At 36.9% G+C, this 12568-nt stretch overlaps 1 protein-coding gene across 1 annotated transcript in view; it reads right to left on the bottom strand.

The window, feature by feature from the left end:
* The window catches only part of IL1RAPL1 (interleukin 1 receptor accessory protein-like 1), a 640049-nt gene that overhangs the window by 48342 nt on the left and 579139 nt on the right, over positions 1-12568 (bottom strand). The gene's annotated exons all lie outside the window — the stretch shown is intronic.

Raw genomic sequence — 12568 nt, 5'->3', positions numbered from 1 at the left:
CACTTGCCATGTGGATCATTCCACCTGTTTATGCCGTATGCACCCACACTGTATGAGCGAGAGAGAATGATATTTTTAATAAAGGTTTGCTTAGGGATTTTTTTCTTTTTTTAATGTTCAGAGTACTTTGGATTCATTTTACAGAAGCCGGGTTGAAGAATTGCCCCAGGCACTTGGAGGGCAATGCTGGGATTCCTGCCCTATGATTCATCAGAAAAGTCTCCACCACAAAATAAGGTTACAAAGAATTTATCAGTGTAACTGTAGAACTAACCAAGGACATATCAAACCTCTCACATAATGACATAAACAAAGAGATAATTTACTAAATCAAATGTGCGGCTGATTTTTCCTGATTCTGAGGTGCTATGAGGATAACCCAGTGATCTGGTGGAAATGGCAAACAGCCATAATTAATCACAGATGTAGGACACAACCTTTCACACTGATTAAGCCAAAATACTCTGGAGATGACTTCTTGTTTTATATCTTGTCAAGGTTTTGATTCAGCAGCATGGAACATGCTTTAAAGAACATGCTTTAAAAATCTCTGTCCCATCTCTGCTGCACTCACACAAATTAAATCAATTAGGCAAAACTCACAGTTTATAAAGGAAAGTACATAATTAAGAGCTAAATTGAACTGGTATCAAATTATCTTTATGTAAGGGGAAAAGAGCATTTCTATCCACAAGTCTCAGTATGGGTGTAATAAACATCATAAAAACACTACAGAATTACAAAAAATACATTTCACATTTTTATCCTTGCTTGTAACAGTCCTTATTACGGATGTTATACTCATTCATCAAAAGGTTAGAGGTAAATTACAGAAATAGATTAAAGATGTACACAGATGTATGTGTTTGCTTAAATTTAAGTACCTGGTTACCCGTACTGAATTATACAGATTCTTGAGGTTGAACAAAGTTTTGTTTTGTTGGACAAGTATCTCACAATATCGAATTTTCCCAGTAGACATTCTCTATAATGAAAACTACACCAGGCCTTTCAATTTCAATTGTTCTTAACATCTGGAAAAATCCTTTTATCCACTTTTAAAACCTTCCAAAAGTGGTCTCAGTCTCACTCATGACCACTGCCATTGCCTAATTAAGAATAAATGAACTTCATACATTAAGACAAGAAAAGTTAATCCAACAGAAAATTATACCTGGCAAAAATAATTCTAGGCTATTTTCAGCACCGTGAGAAGAAAATACTAGTTTTAAGTCATACTGAAAAGTTTTTATTCATGGCAATTGCAACATTTTTCATTGTATTTTGCATTAATATAGTGAGAACATAGCCATGGAAAACAAATTTTAAGCACAATTGACCATGTTAGACATACCATATATCTGAGTATAACATTGGCTTATTTAATACAGATTTTCACAATAACAGGACTTTCCTTGCTAATCACAAGTCCCTCCAAATCTATAGTCCAATGATGTTCTTTTTTCTTGAATGGAGAATAATTATCATGTAACACAGTAAGACCTCTTTTTTAAAGATCCCAAAGACAGGAACTTAAAAATATTAGGCTCAGCTGTGCCCACATGCTACCCTTTCGTTTCAAATGGAAACTGTATGTGAAAAGAGAAAGACGTAGTCTGCTCACATGCAAGTTAGTCTGAAATTTGTACAGGTCTGGTTTTCAGTGACTAAAGGCTGAATCTTCAAGTTAGTAGTATGTTTGTATTTAATGTGTCCTTTATTAAAGTGTGAATCATTTCAAATGACTGACAAAAATGTTATAAAAAGCCATTTAATCCTCCTCTACCTTTCCACTGCATCCTGAAAGGTATGAGTCTATTCATATACTACTCACATGACACCATTCCTGAAAACTGACAACATTAGGCTTGAAGGCTGCTGTCATTAATAAAATTCAGAACATAAGGTGATATGTATGCTATAAAAAGGGGATTTCAGGCAAATAGGTCTGAAACTTTTCCATCACTTTGAAGTTATTACCTTGCTGTTGCTCTGTTAAAAAAATAATAAAAAATAGTTGATTTCATCATGGACACAATCTGGGTATGACGTTGGTTTTATATTGTTATAACAGGAAGTTTTAAATAGATTGACATACGATGGTAGATACTATCACAATCGTTCTGGGACCAAAAACTTGCAGAAATGGTTCTGTTGCTCACGCATGCCATAATTTCATGTGAATGCCAGGTACAGTTTAAGCAGGCACACACTCACTCGTCCCTGCTATGTGGGCACTGCAGCTTTTGACTCCTTGCCTGTTGTTTTTGAGCAACTTCATAAAACAGTTTCCCAGGGCAGAAAGACTGCAGGCAGCAACCCGGAGAAAGAAAAAGATGACTGCACATCTTTCCGTAGGCTCAAGAGTATGAAATGACAGTAACTTACTACTCTGGTCAGACATTGTATAGCTCATGGAAAAAAGTAAATAAGAAATCTAATAGTATGGAAAGGAATTTTATTCAAAGTAAATTCTGTACGGACACAGTTTCAACAGTCTTCATTAAAAACCATGCTACTTAAAAAAAAATCCCACATGGACTTATAAAACATGGACTTAGAACACAGTAACTCTTTTCCATAGATGTCTATCCAATCATAGTCAACTAAAGAGAGACTCCATAATAATTTGAAATGAATTTACATTACAAGAGCCATTGGACATCACTGTCTCCTCATTTTCACTAAATGAAGAGATCTAATGTTCTGTCTTAGCAGGTGTTCTGCTCCAATTATTGAACATAAACTGCAAATTCTTTCCTAGTCCTAGACTTCCTTTGATGTATGATTTAGGAAGAACAATGATCTCTAGTACCCTGGGATCTCTTTGAATTAAAATGCTGTAAACGCACTGCTCATAAAAATGGAAAAAAGAAGACTCCACAGAGGGTAGATGATAGGGGCACTAAAAGGGGAAATTACATTAAAGAAGCCAAAAGGAAATAGCTTAACACCTTCAAAGATTTGGATGTTTAGACATTTCTAAAAATGGGGAAGTCAGAAGTGGAAGTACCACTTGCTTTCTGCACCCACCCAAGGGACAAGAAACCATAACGTGTCCTTTGACTGATGGCAATTGCTTGCATGTGACAGAAGAGGAGCAACTGTGAACAGATCCAGCTCTTGCTCTTTCCCGTGCTGTGATTGAGGAAGGTGTCTAAATCTTGTTATTTTCTTCCACGGCGTTTGTGATATCTGCCCTTTCCCAACATCCCTAACCTCTGAAGATCCACAACATCCCATCTAATTTCTACAACAGCCTTCTGTCTAGCAGTCTTGTAGAATGTTCTCATCCATTGCCATAAAAACCTGACTACCTTCTTTGAAAGCAGCTTTGACTATCAAAATCCTTCAAGTCCTCACCTGCAAGGTCATTCAAAAACACTTTTACTCTCTCCTTATTCAATCTTCTTATTCTTTTCTGTTATCTAACAGTTTGCTACTCCTAAATTACTCCAAATAATGAAGTCCAGCACAATCTCTTAATAAGGTAAAAAATACTGGAAAAAAGAAATGGATGTTTTGTTTAAAAATAGAAACAAAATTTAAAAAGGACCAAATCTAACACTATCCTGAAAAGTTTTGACTGATCTGACTTATCTTGAGATTTTAGTTCTTTAAAGCTTTTGTGATTTTGATTTATTTATTCCAATTGAACAATTTTGGGAAAAAAGGTCATTGTAGGTCATGAAAACTGCCTCTTAGCCAGCTATGGCTCCTTGTATAGATACTTAATTTTAAGTGGCTATGTACACTGCCACTTGACAGAAAGTGCTTTTACTACTTCCTTTTCATCTTAATCTTTTCTATTAACCAAGTTAGGAGGGGTTACGCTGGCAGAACAGAAATGATTGATGCATTACCATGGTTTCAGTAGATTCAGGATACAAGTATAAATATCTAGTTCATAGCTTTAACTCCCTCCCTTTTGCCCAGTGCTGCTGGTCTTAAGGATTTGTAGTACCAAGTAACTCGTATTTCTGGTTAGAAACTTTCTCAGACAGAGTTTAACTGTGATAAATAAAGTTTACAACAGTCCAAGTTTTCAGTAAGGGAAAGACCCCGCTAGAGACTTGAAAGAAAAAGTAATTTGGAAGCATTATTTCTTCATTGCCTACTACTGGGCTTTAATCTTCATTAGCAAACGGATGAATGGATACAATTTTCATCTATTCATTTATCTATCCAGAAGAAGTATTTCAGGACATTTTTATTACCTTTGGAATTTGGGATGTTTACAACAGCTGTTTGATACCGAAAATAATCCCTTCTGCAAAGGTGCACACAACGAGGTGTACGGCGGGCAGAGCTGGCACCGTGGAGGCACGGGAGCAGAGGGAAGGGCAAGATATTGCACAGAGCAGAGACGTGAAAGACAAGGGGTATTTAGGGCAGCGCACAGAAAGTCAACCAAAACAAATCGTTCAGCTCCATCTCGGTAACCTGTTGCTCAACTACTGATACCACGGGAGAACCCAGATACCTGATCTTTGCTAGTTAGGGGAGGATTTGCAGCCATTAGATCACCACCTGGTTGCTTGCAGAACTCACCTACCATCGACGCTTTTTTCAGAGAGGAGGTGGTAACTCGGGAGTTAGCTAACATTGGAAATAAGCCATGGAAAACTGGCAAAACCTGATAGCTTTGCTGAGTGGAAATGTCATTTTTCTCAGTCTGTGGTGTTATAAGGTTGCAGGTTCGTAGTGCCTTCCAGTCTCTAGGTCACGCAGGGCACTTTGAAAATAAAAAGACGGTTTTTACCTAAATTCCCAGTCCTCCACACTCACAGTGGGATCCACTACACCATTTTCACATGCTCACCGTTCAAAGTGGAACGATGTTGTAAAGGTTGTCTCGTGAACTGAAAATTTGACATACGAGGAAAACTCCAGCACAAGCCCCCAGCTGGATGGTGTGTATCTCTATTACACCAAGTCTTTGATGTCTCAGCATTCAGCTTCATGCCAGCGTCCCTTCACCCACCGTGGCCCCCTTAAATTAAAATTCATATTTGAACTACTTAGCTGTATTGGTACTTGGGTAGAAATAGATGACATTTTCCTTTTTTCCTTCAAAGTGTAGCTGTAGTGGCTCACTACGGAGTTAATCTTACACAAGTTTATCATACGCAAGATAAAATTTGAATCATTTAGACCAGTAGTTTTAAAACTGTACTGTTTTAGTTGTCCTGAAATAATTTTTTTTTCCTTCATAACAAAACTCACTCAAGGGATATTAATATTGCCAATTTTTTGAACATCCACTTGCAGTTTGAATAAGATGCAAATAGCTACACTCTGAGAAATGAAGAAAACTAGGCTGCCTTTATATTTTACAGCACAAGGTTGAAATTAAACGTGCCATTTTTCACCAAAATATTGTTTCCCATTACTGAAGAGAAGTGATGGGCCTGAGGGCCTCATGCATTACAAATCTCATGTGCTTTAAATTGCTAGTAAATCACTTGCGGTTTTGCCTTTGGTAGTTTCTGCCGAGCTCAGCGTTTATTGCTTACAGCTGAATACAGCCACCTAAATCATCCATCACATTTTTATAACCTACTGTAGCTTTCCATTTCATACACCAAGGAACTGGCACGTCTTCAGAATGGGAATGGGCTAGCACTCTATATACACTGAATAGTGCTATACGTGCAGTTCGATGCCGTGTTTTTAATGGGGGGGGGGGGGGGAAATACCCTGGAGTTTCAGCCATCAGCAGCCGCCGGCGTTCGCACCCACCCACGGGGACAGGGACCCGGTGGGCAACCCTTCCCCGCACGCTGAAGTTCACAGAGATTTTGTATCCAAATGGATATTACAGCCCATCCATTTACCCAAAATTGTAAAGTCACTTAGCCACATGCTTAAAGAGAACAAGGGGCTCATTTCCCTGTCATTTGATTGATCTGTCCTTTAGATGCTATGGCGATAGATTCTTACTGGAAAGGGATAAGTAGTTTTACTGCAGATACACTACAAGTGGAATTTATAATTATAATCAATAATACTTAATAATAGCTATTAATCATTGGTTACTAGTCAGTATCAACTAATCATTATTTAGCAATTAATCACATTCACCTAAGTATTAATTATTCATTAATTGATCAGTATTAACCAACTAGTAGTTCATAATGAATTATTATTAACTACCTAAAAGCAATAAACTCTTCCTTCACAAAGGGACACCTATCACATTTTTCAAAACTTCCTTCATATTTATTTTCTTCCTCGTACTTTTAAAGGGGAATCCCTGCTCCCAAAGATATGTCCTCTGATCCTTTGGGCGCACAGTCTGTGTTTGGGTTCGTCCCAGCCTGTCACAAAAAGCCCTATATCCTTAATTTGTCCTGGTGAATTAATTCACTCCAATAGACAGTGATGCATTAAAAAAAGTTACAAAAAAAAAAGTAAAAAAAAGCCAGTCACTGAGTTGGTACTTCAATATTTGAATATAGGTTTTGGCATACTCCAGACAACTGAGTGTCACTTCAGGAAATTCCAAGACATTTTCAATCAAAGCCCTTCAGAATTCATTCTTTTTCGATGTTCTGACATACACCTTTAGCTTTCCTAATTCCGAGTATCAAAGAAATATCTACAGTGGTGCTAATGGGATATTAGAAGCCCCTTTCAATGTGCTGACTGCTACCCAGGCAGAGACAATCTGATGCTTAACAGACCTTGCAGATTAGTTTGTGAAGTGAAGACTAGAGTATCTGTTCCTTCTAAGTATATCTATAGCTTTACATGTATTATCCCAGAGTGCACAGTCTATCAGGAAATACAATCTCATTTTCTCCGGGCATGACAGAAAAATCTTAAATTTGTGGGAGTCATGCCAAGCACTTAGGCTGTACAATGCCTATGGAAATCCAGAAGTCTTCATCAAGAAGACTTTTCTAAGGAAAAACGATATTGAGGTTTTGTTAAGGAAAAATAATATTGACACTCATTTCCATTTTTTTGTTCAAACTGCTTCTACTCACTAAATTCATATAAAATAGGATCCAAACAAAAGGAGAATGAGTGTAATAAAACTGGGAACTCTGTGATTTCAGAAGCCAATATGTTTTACCCAAGGTTAGACTGTGTTCATAAATGCATGCACTTCACAATTTAATATGACTGATACAATTTATTGCTACTGAAGAAATGTAAGTTTCAAAAACCAAGACAGAAATGCAGACTGGTATATGATGACCCATTGATTTAGGAAAAAAAACCACAAAACCAAACACACGAGAACTAAATCTGCTCAGAACAAATTCTTATTTTTAATTGGTTTTCTACAGATAAAATGAAGATTTAAATGATCTTGAGCTGAATGTATCTGCTTATATAATAGGTGGCTGATGACACATAATGTGAGGGAGATCACTGAATCTCCAATTAACTGACTTCCAGTTGTAGTTTGGTTCTTATGTTTTTCTTTGAGTAATGGAAATGTTATAGCCACGCTGGATCTGTTTCAATCTATGTTTATTCATCTGCTCTTTAGACCATAGTAGCTTTTCTGGCTACACCTTCATTGAAATATTGGGGAAAAAAAAATAGAAGGGATAAACATGCCTGGTCCACAGCTGGTATAAATCAGCGCAGCTTCTCTGTCTTCAGTGGAATGACACCAATTTATAGCAGCTGAGGATTTGGCTCTTGGAGCCAAGTTATGAGCCAGATGAGCACAATGGGATGCAAAAAGAAGGCATAATGTGGCCATAAATTTGCTCAAAGGCTCTTCACATTTCAATGATAGTCTCTTTGTAGAATTCAATTAGCATTGCTGTTTCTACTCATAAAATATATGCCCTTCCTGAATCATTTTTTCTTGTTCTTTTACAGTATCCAGAGGCCAAATCTTACAGCTGCTACTGAGGCTAAATTCTACTGATTTCACAAGATGCCTTCAGTATATAGGCTGGACTATTTGAATAGCTATGTTAAACAATATGAACTCAGAAAGCAGTCTGGAAAGAGTCCTTGGAGTGCAGAATCTAACATTTGCCAGCTGTCTCAGCCCCTCACAGGTCCAACCCACAGGTTTGCCTTAGCGCAGTCGTTTTATTTTTGAAATGTATCAATTACGTTTTATGTTGTGTTAGATTTCATGTGCTGTTTCCCTGATGTTGTATTAAAAAAGTGTATTTGTGTGTGTGAAGAGTATGCTCTAAATCAATCAATAAAAAAAAGAGTCAGAATCAAGTATCTTATTTACTGTGGGGTAATATTGTAAAAACTTGAGAGAAAATTACAGGAACAGCCTTTTTAATCTTGTTTGTTGTACAGCAAGTGAGAAAGTAATTAAAAACAACGAGTTTCTGTTAGTATGCCACTTGCAAACACTTCTGCCTTTAAAGGTTTATTAGAATTTTCAATATATGTAATGTTCTAAATTAAGAAAAAGAGACAAAGCCCAGCAATACATCGTTACTGTTTTCATGTAGTTTCCTGCCTATTTAATCTTAATAGCTAGTTTGAGCCTTTTGACTGAGTCAACAACCTAAGAGGAGCGGTAATTGCGACCAAATTACAGTCCCTTCCCTGTCATTCCTGGGCTGAAAAGTCACTGCAACTGCAAAGGTCAGACTGTTATCCTCCTTCCATGCTGCCATTAGCTGCATTTTTGAGATGCTAAATCAAGACTCCTTTTCCTGTCTATCAGAGAGTGATATCTGCATCCCAAAAGCGGCCGACCTTCTCAAATCTCTTCGAGGTACCAGCCAGAAAGTTTTGCAAAAGCAAACTGTTCCTTGTGCCTACACTAACGTTCCATTTGGGGTACGTTGTATGTTTGGCCTTTTTCCAATTACGTCTCAAATTCCATCTTTTCACTTTGCCCGTCCAACTTTCAGTCCACTTTTTCACCCAGTTGCTAATGCAACACGTGCCCAGTCTCTCCCCTCTCCTTTCGAATTCCTCCTCAAGAACCCTTCTTAGAGATCAGCCACAAATTCTAACGAGTTCTTTTACTGGTATTACTAAGGAACCGACATAGCATAGTCTAGCATAGTCCTCTGGATATGGACCTTTTTAAGAGCATTAGAAAAAGAAGATTTATCAGCATTTTTGTGTCTAATGTGTCTGTCCAGTCATTGCCCATCTACTTTGTCTGTAAATTTTTAGGGCAAGAGCTATGTCTTCTTTTATGTTCTACAGAATGTGGAGCTGGTTGTGAGTGCTTCCCGAAGATGGATAATCACCATAAACAACAAACAGCGCTCAGACTCCTGAGCAGTCCTTGGGCTGGGAACACATAAGACTTAAGAACATTCCAAAAGAAACTACAAGAGCTGGAGAATGTGCCTGTACCACTACAACACAGGCCACTGAACTGTTGAAGAGAGACTAGATCACAGGGTGTAACATTTAGGAAAAACACATCCTTTAAAATAAACATTTATAGTATTTGGGAAAATTGCCTGGCATAGAAAGTTTCAGAAAGCTGATTTTATAACCAAAACTAAAAAGTATGAAAAAATCATTGGAAACAAATCCAAATATTAAACCATGACAGAATTAACAATATTCTAACGGTAAAAATAGTGACAAAATAGCACAAGAATTCTTTAGCAAAGCCATAGTGAATTTTAAGATGACCTCTATAAGATTTTCTGTTCCATTTTATCTGAGCAACAAAACCTTCTCAGAAACATTTTAATCGATGAATATAAACTTCCCTTAAAAAATATCCTCTGATTTAAAGGAGTAAAGCTGCCATTTGCTTTTGCAGTTCGTAATTTTTCATTCTGTCTGGTTTTTATTTTTCACATCCAGTCTTATAATTCTGCAAACACAGAAAAAAACTTGCAAATTTTGCCTGTTAATTTATGCTAAACCAGTATTCAAAGTGAACCACTGTTTTTGTTTGGTGCTATTGACTTTGGAACTGGCCAGGCAGCTCAAAATGAATTGCAGCAAGTTTTGGATGTCCTAGTCAGAAAATATTAAATCTGCTTCTTTAGCCATATATCAGGAATGGTATTTTTGTTCTTTTCTCTTGACAATGGCTGTTACATACATGAGCAAAGAGCTACTTTAGCAAACAAAAATTGGTCATGTACATGTGATCTTACCCTGGCCTTCATTCTTCATCGCCTGTGGCCATTTAAGTCTGTTCAAAACGAACATAATGAAACTGTTTCATTTTGGCAGTATTTTATTCCCATACTGCTCGGTAAGCAGTCTTTAAGCAACAGAGATCCGAGCACATTCTTTCCTCTCACCCTCTTTGTGCAGCTAGGGTGTTAGTCTCAGGATTTTTTCTCTTCAACAAAGACAATACTTTTTGAAAAACCTATGAGAATAAGGGCTATATTTTAGTTTCCATTTCTTTTTATTTTCAGTGATACCAGTTAGGCTCAGAAAATCCAAACAAAACAGCCTTTAGTTTGGTTTCCCATACTTAAAGCTTTAATTCTGTGCCAGATTCTAAGTGAATTTATTCTACTGGCACTGCCTAGATGCCTGAAAAGAAATCACAGGAGAACCGACGAATTTTTTCTTCATCAGAAAAAGAAAAATTATCTCTTTTCCTCTCATCTTAACTTGAACTCCCTAAACTGCAATGATTGCCAAAAGAATGCCCTGCAATTCTATTTGATTTTTTAAATCTGATATTACTAACTACCTAAATTAACTAAATAGTGTGAAAAGACTAAAGCTGGAAAATAAATTTTTCGCCAAAACCATCAGTCAAGTGAAGATCTGTCTTTCATATTTCACTGGAGGCTAACAAAGGCTGTAAATAACATATGGTTAAAAAAAGATTCAGATGAGCATAGTAAATAATTGGGATTCACTGATAATATGTACTTACTATGACAGTTTTCTATGGGTCTGGATTTTGATCATATGGCAATTTTAAAACAGGAACTTCTCTTACTTTACCGATTTACTTCGCATTACAAAGTTATAAATGAGATGAAATCCCAATTGTGACTCAAGCTGTCCATTTTCATGTCCAAATTACTAATGTTTGATTAAGAGGAAATACTGATCCATAGTTGTGACCATTTTTTTCTGGGCTGATGATAGATGTATGCTGGGGTCCCACAACTGACTATAAAAATTAAAATTATGCTATTTGAAGGAATCTCTCACAGAAATGTCAAAATAAAAATCTCCTTTTCTTTTGTTAGAAAAGCCATTAGAGATTTGTCTTTTCTAGTGAATCAGATTATGAAGGTTTTAAAAGATTCTTTTCAACTTAGAAATATATATAACAAAAGCATTGATAAAGTCAAAATCCATCATTGTTACATGAGATTTTTTTAAAGAATTCAAGTATGGACTGCTATACAATTACTACCATCTCCCAGATATTAGAAAGAAATAAATGAAAAGCAAAAATTGAAAGCTTTTGAGAAACAGTTGCCACTTAATCATTGTTATCTGCTCATTATCATCTCGGTATCTCAACCTCTGACCTGAAGGTAATGCTTTACATCCTTTCTTCAGGTTTTCCCAAGAGAACAGCATTTGGAATAGAATACAGATTCTGAAACCACCTTCTGAAGCTCACCTGAGGGCTTTGATTCCTCTGGCTCAGAAACAGGGGGAAATCATCCCCTGGATGTCAGAGCCCCTCCCTGGCACTGCTGAAATTGGGGCACCATGACAAACCCCCAGGTCCAAGAAAAGTTGCCCTGTGAAATCTCCAGAGAACTGGTGTTTCCCTTCCTTGGCTCTAACAACAAGATTTGGAATTGTGTGTCTGCAGAACAGTTTATACATTTAAAACTGCTTGTTTCTAAGTTGTTTTAATAAGTCAAGGATGACCTTAATATCACGAGTCTTGGTTCATTTTCTGTTGTTTGAGAGGTATTGTTCCATAATGTTTCAAAACAATTATATGCCTAATGTAATTAATTTCTTCACACAGAAACCTTTTTTGTCAAGGAAGGTTTCTTTGAACAAGAAGAGCCTTGTTCCTGAGGGATACATCATTTTGTATTGTGTGAGATGTGAAAGGAGAAGACTGTAGGTCATGTGCATTCTGAAACATACGCTGTTAAACATATACTGAGATGTTCTGCTAGATGGCATCTGAAATTCCTATGGCTACAGTAATATATGAAGGGATAACTAAAGAATATTGGCAAATATTTTGCCTTTTAAACAGCTTCCAACTTTCAAAAATGAAGGGGGAATGAAACACTGAATTTGCACAGCGACATTTTCCTAAACTACGAGTTCAATGAGCTTACTAGATTAATAACTGCTTTAGGAGATTTTCTTCATTTTTTACTTTACCTTCTTACGCTCTTGCAGTTTTTGCATATGATGCTTCATTTTTTTGCATATGATGCTTCACCAAAGCGCGTCATGTATTGCTACAGTCACACAGCCCTGTACTTTCTGTGCTTCTTTTGTGCCTTTTTTGCTGTTTTTACTCATAGATCTGTGACATATTCTGAAATCTGCAGCTGGAAAGAGACATCTCCATGACCAAGCTCCCTGGATCTGCTTGTTGTCTTATTTTACACAGTTTTCCTGGGGAATGGTAATATCTCTGTAATGTACTTGCCTGTTGTCTAGTACAATTACCCCAGGGCACTAACACAAT

Source organism: Haliaeetus leucocephalus, unplaced genomic scaffold (assembly GCF_000737465.1).
Source record: "Haliaeetus leucocephalus isolate CR32 unplaced genomic scaffold, Haliaeetus_leucocephalus-4.0 Scaffold317, whole genome shotgun sequence".
Classification (NCBI taxonomy): domain Eukaryota; kingdom Metazoa; phylum Chordata; class Aves; order Accipitriformes; family Accipitridae; genus Haliaeetus; species Haliaeetus leucocephalus.
The sequence above is the reverse complement of the archived record's forward strand: the minus strand, read 5'-3'. Positions and strand labels throughout refer to the sequence as shown.